Raw genomic sequence first — 6116 nt, forward strand, 5'->3', positions numbered from 1 at the left:
TGAAATTATTTTACCCCAAAAATTGCCAAAACATTATATAGACTATATAAAAATATTATAAATTTGAATATTTTTACAAAAATATCTCCAAACATTTTATATATTTCATATTATGCAATACTGGGTTTTTCCAAGGTTTCTAAACTTTAAGATAAATTTCCATCTTTAAAATCTTCCCTGGTGCGAAGGAAGGGACAGAAGGAATCAAACGACATCACAACCATCTCAGGGTGCGAAAACTTGGTTCCAACATCCCTCCATACTTCTTCGGGTGAGACTTCGGTCCGCGCTCCATCGGCTGATGCCAAAAGGGCTAGTAGTGCAGGTATTTGTTTGGCTAATTAAAGTTGAACCTGGGTTAGGCCCCCTCAAGCCAACAATTTACTTGGTAGGAAAGCTTGTAGAATCACAAAGGTTATGCTTGAGACTTCAAAGGAGAAACATGAGTCATGAAAGTAGCTATATTGCAGAGGAATCCCTTTAGAATCATACTCTACGAGGTTTGTTAAAGAAAAACTCAAGGTATGTCTTAGACTACACGTTTTGGCACAAAAGGTATGATGAGTATTCTTTTAAAATTTGTTTTACATTAATAACATATTTATTTCTAGGGTCTTGAATCATAAATATTCTTGTTAGGGTCATTAATTATTAGATTGAATCTACCCTTATTATATTACCTCATGTCATTTTATCATTTTTGTGAAACACTAACCTTTAAGGTTCACTGTAAAAACTTAGCCTCGTGATTCGAAAGTTATGTCAATGTCAATAATGAAACCCTAGTCTACTTAGGTGTTGTTGATAAACTCTAGAATATATAATGAAATCCTATTCTTTTGAAGTTCGGGGTTTTGATAATGCCATGGTAAAAACCCTAGTTATTTAAGGTTTGATGTTAATGCCTAGGTATATAATGAAACCCTATATTTTTAGGGTTTGGTGAATTATGGTTTATGGAAACAACACCTGTAATAATTATAATAAGATCCTAGGAATGAAACCCTAGGTGTATATTCTTTTGTATTGTCGAAACCCTAGCCTAATTAAATTGTTGTATATCTATTTTTGATGTATTGATGTTTGTATCTAGGGTTTACCTAGAAAATATTGATATGAGATGCTAGTTCATGAGAATGAAACCCTAGATATGTATAAAAGATAATGCTAACTTGATTATTGGTGATTTAGTTTTATTAACGAAATCTAGGGTACATAACAAAACCCTAGTAGAATCTGTCATGAAAGAATACTTTTGAAACCTTAAATTTTTAGAACTATCTTGATTGAGTTACTTATATCTAAGACTTTATGTCTCGAAGATGACGTCTAGGGTTTATGACAAAACCCTAAAAAGATGTTGAAGACTAGTATATAAAAGATGTGACCCTTGTTAATTATGAACCTAACTAGATTTAGGTATTTGATGTCTAAATATTGAATGTTTTGATGCTTACACCATAATAACATGATTATGAATTGATTTCAGGCTTCTGCATATTTGTAATTTGGTTGTACCTGCTATTAAAGTTTTACAGGTACATAATCTTCAAGGTCTTGAAGATGTTCATAATTGAAGATAATAACAATGATGATCATGATGAAGGAAGCTATAAAAATGACAATGATCAAGATGACCTTCATTCCATGAGAAATAAATGAATCCTTGAAAGGTTGAAGTCTCTCTAATGCTATAAAAGAAGGAAACTATTGAGTTGAGAGGGAGCTTAAGAAATGGTATATCTCCCCAATTAAGTGGAGGAAATATTATGATAGCCATAGTGAATACCTTGATGAAAGAATGAAACCAAAGAATGAATAAAAATACTACAAATTGATTTGCAAACAAAAGACTTGGGAAGTACTGAGGTTGTATTTGGTGCTACTAATGAAAGAAGAAAGCTTCTGATAAGTTGTATTTGGATAACTTGATGATGATATAAGTAACATCATAATAATTAAGGACTCTGAAGGTTTGTGTTTACTTGTATATATATTTGAAGGTTTATTAGTGATTGGCATTGTGTTTGAACAAGAACTCTTCAAAAAAATATTGAACGTTTGAAGCAGGCTTAGATTGGTGGATATATATTTGATTAAGTTGATTAGGAGAATTAATAATCTTGGGGCAACAATATTCTTGGGAGGATATCTCGCCAGACTATTTGTTTATGTCTAGATACCGATGTAGGGAGAGTGGTGTTTCTCTTGGAGTTCCGACCTTGGATATGCACTTAGATCCCTTAGTTGGTGTTAGAGATTAAAATCCTAATGGTACCCAGAGTCCCTAAATCTTGAGTACACCTTAGTCCCACCTGATTAGAGTACCTTGGTCATGTATCTAATCTATAGCACTATGTCTTTTCTGACTCTTCATAGAGGATATCATTTTGAGATCTTCCATGTACCTCTGTATATATGTAATTATGAATACCTCCCTAGTTAAGAGGGAGTATTGCAAAATGCAACTAGTGTCAGTACTCATAATTGTATTTGAGTCATAATTTAATGTATTTGTCAAAATAAAGAAAAGCAAAATATTTTAAAGAAATTGACTTATTAAAGCATGGGTTTGATGCTTTGGTGAATGATTTTTAGGTTAAAGCCTCCATTGTAGACTTCTAGGGTTTATGTCAAGAGTCATTGTCCTTGTCATCATGTAAAATACCCTTCCTCGGATTTATCATTCAAGAAAGAAATTTATTTTATTGTCAAATAAGTCATTTAGGCCTCCTCCCTTATGTCGACCTCAACCTGGGCAAGTTCTAATTAAGAGGCAAAATCCACTATATAAAGGCAACAACTCAACCTCATTAGGAGCACATTCAAAACAGGTTTGACCTGCAATTTTTGGAGAAGAAAGGATGATATGAAATTCAAGGAAGAAGGAGAAAAACTTAGAGGAAGAAGAGGAAACCCTAGAAAATAAATTTGGAGACCATTTTCTCTCTCTTGTGATTCACATGTTCTAAATTTTGGAGTTGGGGGAGCGCCGAATATGTTAAACAAGAAGAGACTACTGAAGTTTGCATAATCACCTTAGAAGGTTGAATTGGTGGAGGAGGAAGGTATTTTGGTCTTGTATAAGGTCTTGGATTGTCTCAAGTTCGATTTGAATCTAATAGTGGAAGAGTTTGACTTGGTTTTCCCCTATAAAGGGGTTTTAGCCCTGCATGAGTGCTTATATCAGGAGATTTTCATCTTCATGTTTAGGTTTTATTATTGCTTGATGAAAATAAGATAAAAGAAAAACATAAAGAAAAGTTAATAAGACTATAAGAATATCATAAGTAATTATCAATATAAGAGAATATTTATACCTTTTTCATTTTCTAACATAAGATATATTAAATGTTGTTGTATTTTCTTATTCTATATTTACGTATGAAATTTTGTGTATATATTTAAATAAAAACATTTTGGGGGGGAATTTTGGCACTTCCATACATTTTTTTATGATATCTAATGTAAAATCAACAACACTATAATTACAATGCTAGATCTCAAAGTCATACCAAATGAGGAATGCAACAGACAAAAAAAATTGGAGGGACCAACCGTAGTGGGCAAGCTAATGTTGCTAAGTTCTTTAAGGTTCATGCAATAAAATATGAGGTCAATACCTTGGTTTGACTACCTTTGTCAAATGCCTATGGTTCTTATAAAGTTACTATTACATGTATATGCACACACGCCTAATGGTATGGCCCACATATTTGAGAGCTTTGAGCTTCATGCAAGAGGTCTCAAGGTCAGCCCCTTGGGATAATTGTATTTATTCTCTATGTCACTAGATGTCCCCATGCACTATAATGAGTGCTAATGTATTTATATTCGATATAGAATTATATTGTACACACTGCACAAACTGCAAAGAAATGATCTTGAGTTTTTACACATGGTGATCTAGAGTTTTTAAACATGGTTTTATTTGGGATGCATACATAGAGAAATAATCTATTTCACGTAAAAAATTTCATATTTCTTTAACAACAATATTTGGTTAATTTATGAGACACCAATATTACATTATATTATACATATCTACATTGTAAAGCTACATCTCAACAAAATTAAAGGTGTAAAAATACGCATAATCATTACTAGATACACATTGTACTCAAAGCTCAATATAAATGAAAGTAATAAATCAACATTTATAAATTAACTTTTTGTTTTATAAAAAATAATTATGTTTGAATTGTGCTTTTCAATTATATAATTGTATAATATAATAAAATCTAATCATAAATCCTTTATAAATTCACATCTAAACATAATTAAATATTAATGATGATGATGATGATGAGGGTTAACATCCACTGAGACCAAACTTTGGTCTATCAGACCTAAAGAAATTAATTATTTAGTTTGATTTAAGATTTTATTCCTATGCTCAAAAAGCTTGGATAGAAGCCTCACAAGCTCACTATAATTTTGACATCATAAAAGGCTAGAAAGGTTAGTATTGCAACAAAGATTTTGAAACACAAAGCATAACTTAATAAATCAATCATAAATACAAGACTCACAATTGCAACATAACATCTTATAATGTTCAAAAACACAACAATCATGCTATTTCATCATTCTCTTATTTATCTCTTCTTTCCCCTAGATTTCATCATTCTACTATTTATCTCTTCTTTATCTTAGATTTCATATAAATTTATATAAGTTAATGTAATTTAAAATGGTGGAGTGTAGTTAATAGAGGAAATGGTTTTTTGATTTGAAAAATGACATAGTGTAATTAAGAGGAAATAGTTTTTTAGTTTGAAAAATGGTAGAGTGTAAATAATAGAGTCTAAAATTATAAATAAGTTAATATTATAAAAGAGGATTAATAGAATAATATTATTGAATTTTATAAAAAATAATAATTAAAGATAACAATTTTATCTTATTCTATAAAATTAAGATAAAATTGTGTATATAATATTTGTAAATTATTAGTAGCTTTAGTGGTTGGGACCATGGTTTGTTCTCTTATTCACATCAATTCAATTTTAAGTGATATGTTTGACTCATTGTGCCAAAGTTTGAAGAGTAGACAACTATTGAGATAGTTATCTCCCTTCTCTTAAGTCTCAAGTTATTAGTACATCTAACTTAAGGGTTGGCTTCTACTCAATAGTAGGAGTATAGTTCCACATAGGAAGACCATAACCCATGCACACCTAAGTGAATCAAAGCCCATTCTCATTTCCTCAATGTGCTAACAAGTGGATAGAGGATGGAGCCATTCACCTAAAAATTATCCTAATATAATATCTTTTAAAAATGAAATTAACATGTCACCATAACTAATATCTTGTAAGTCACACATGTTTAAGCATAATTTAAGTCTCCCTAATATGCACCTTATAATAATAAAATAAATACAGTATATATGGATGGATTTAAAAATATTTAAATTAAATGATATACATTTTGATGTGTATGATATTTATTAAATAATATTTTGATTGAAAAAATAATTTATTATTATTTAAGTTAAAATAATTTTTAAAATGTTTTCTTTATAAATAAAAATTAAAAATCCATTTTTGAATAATTGGTTATAGTAAAACTCTTATTAAATTGTTTTCTTTTTCTTGAAATGTTTTTTTTTTGTAAGCTTGATAGGACTCTCCAACTTTCTAGTTTACATGTCCATTATTCACCACGCTACAGTGTGAGGGTAGCACAAGATTCGAACCGGTTAGGTGAGACTTCATTCCACGAGGCCACTTGAGCTACCCGAGGCAGACAAAATGAAAAAAAAATATTATGATAATTAAGTTTTGTGTTTTAAAGTATAATTACAATTTAGTATTTATTAATTGTGGTTAACTATGGTTAATTGTTATTTACCGTAATTTGCCTATATTTATCCATAGTTAATCATAGTCTATTAATTTTGTTCACATACATAAGTCTGTTGTCAAATAGCATATCAATAAAGTGGTTGATATTTGCTTTCAAATAACACAACAATAAAGTGGTTGATATTTGCTTTCAAATAACATAACAATAAAGTGGTTGATATTCATTGTCAAATAACATAGCAATAAACTGGTCTATAAGCATCATTTTCCAGATTTTATATGCTATGACAATAATTTAAAAATATC

Source organism: Pinus tabuliformis, chromosome 8 (genome assembly GCF_031772625.1).
Source record: "Pinus tabuliformis cultivar Carrire ecotype Pingquan chromosome 8, CPIR1, whole genome shotgun sequence".
Classification (NCBI taxonomy): domain Eukaryota; kingdom Viridiplantae; phylum Streptophyta; class Pinopsida; order Pinales; family Pinaceae; genus Pinus; species Pinus tabuliformis.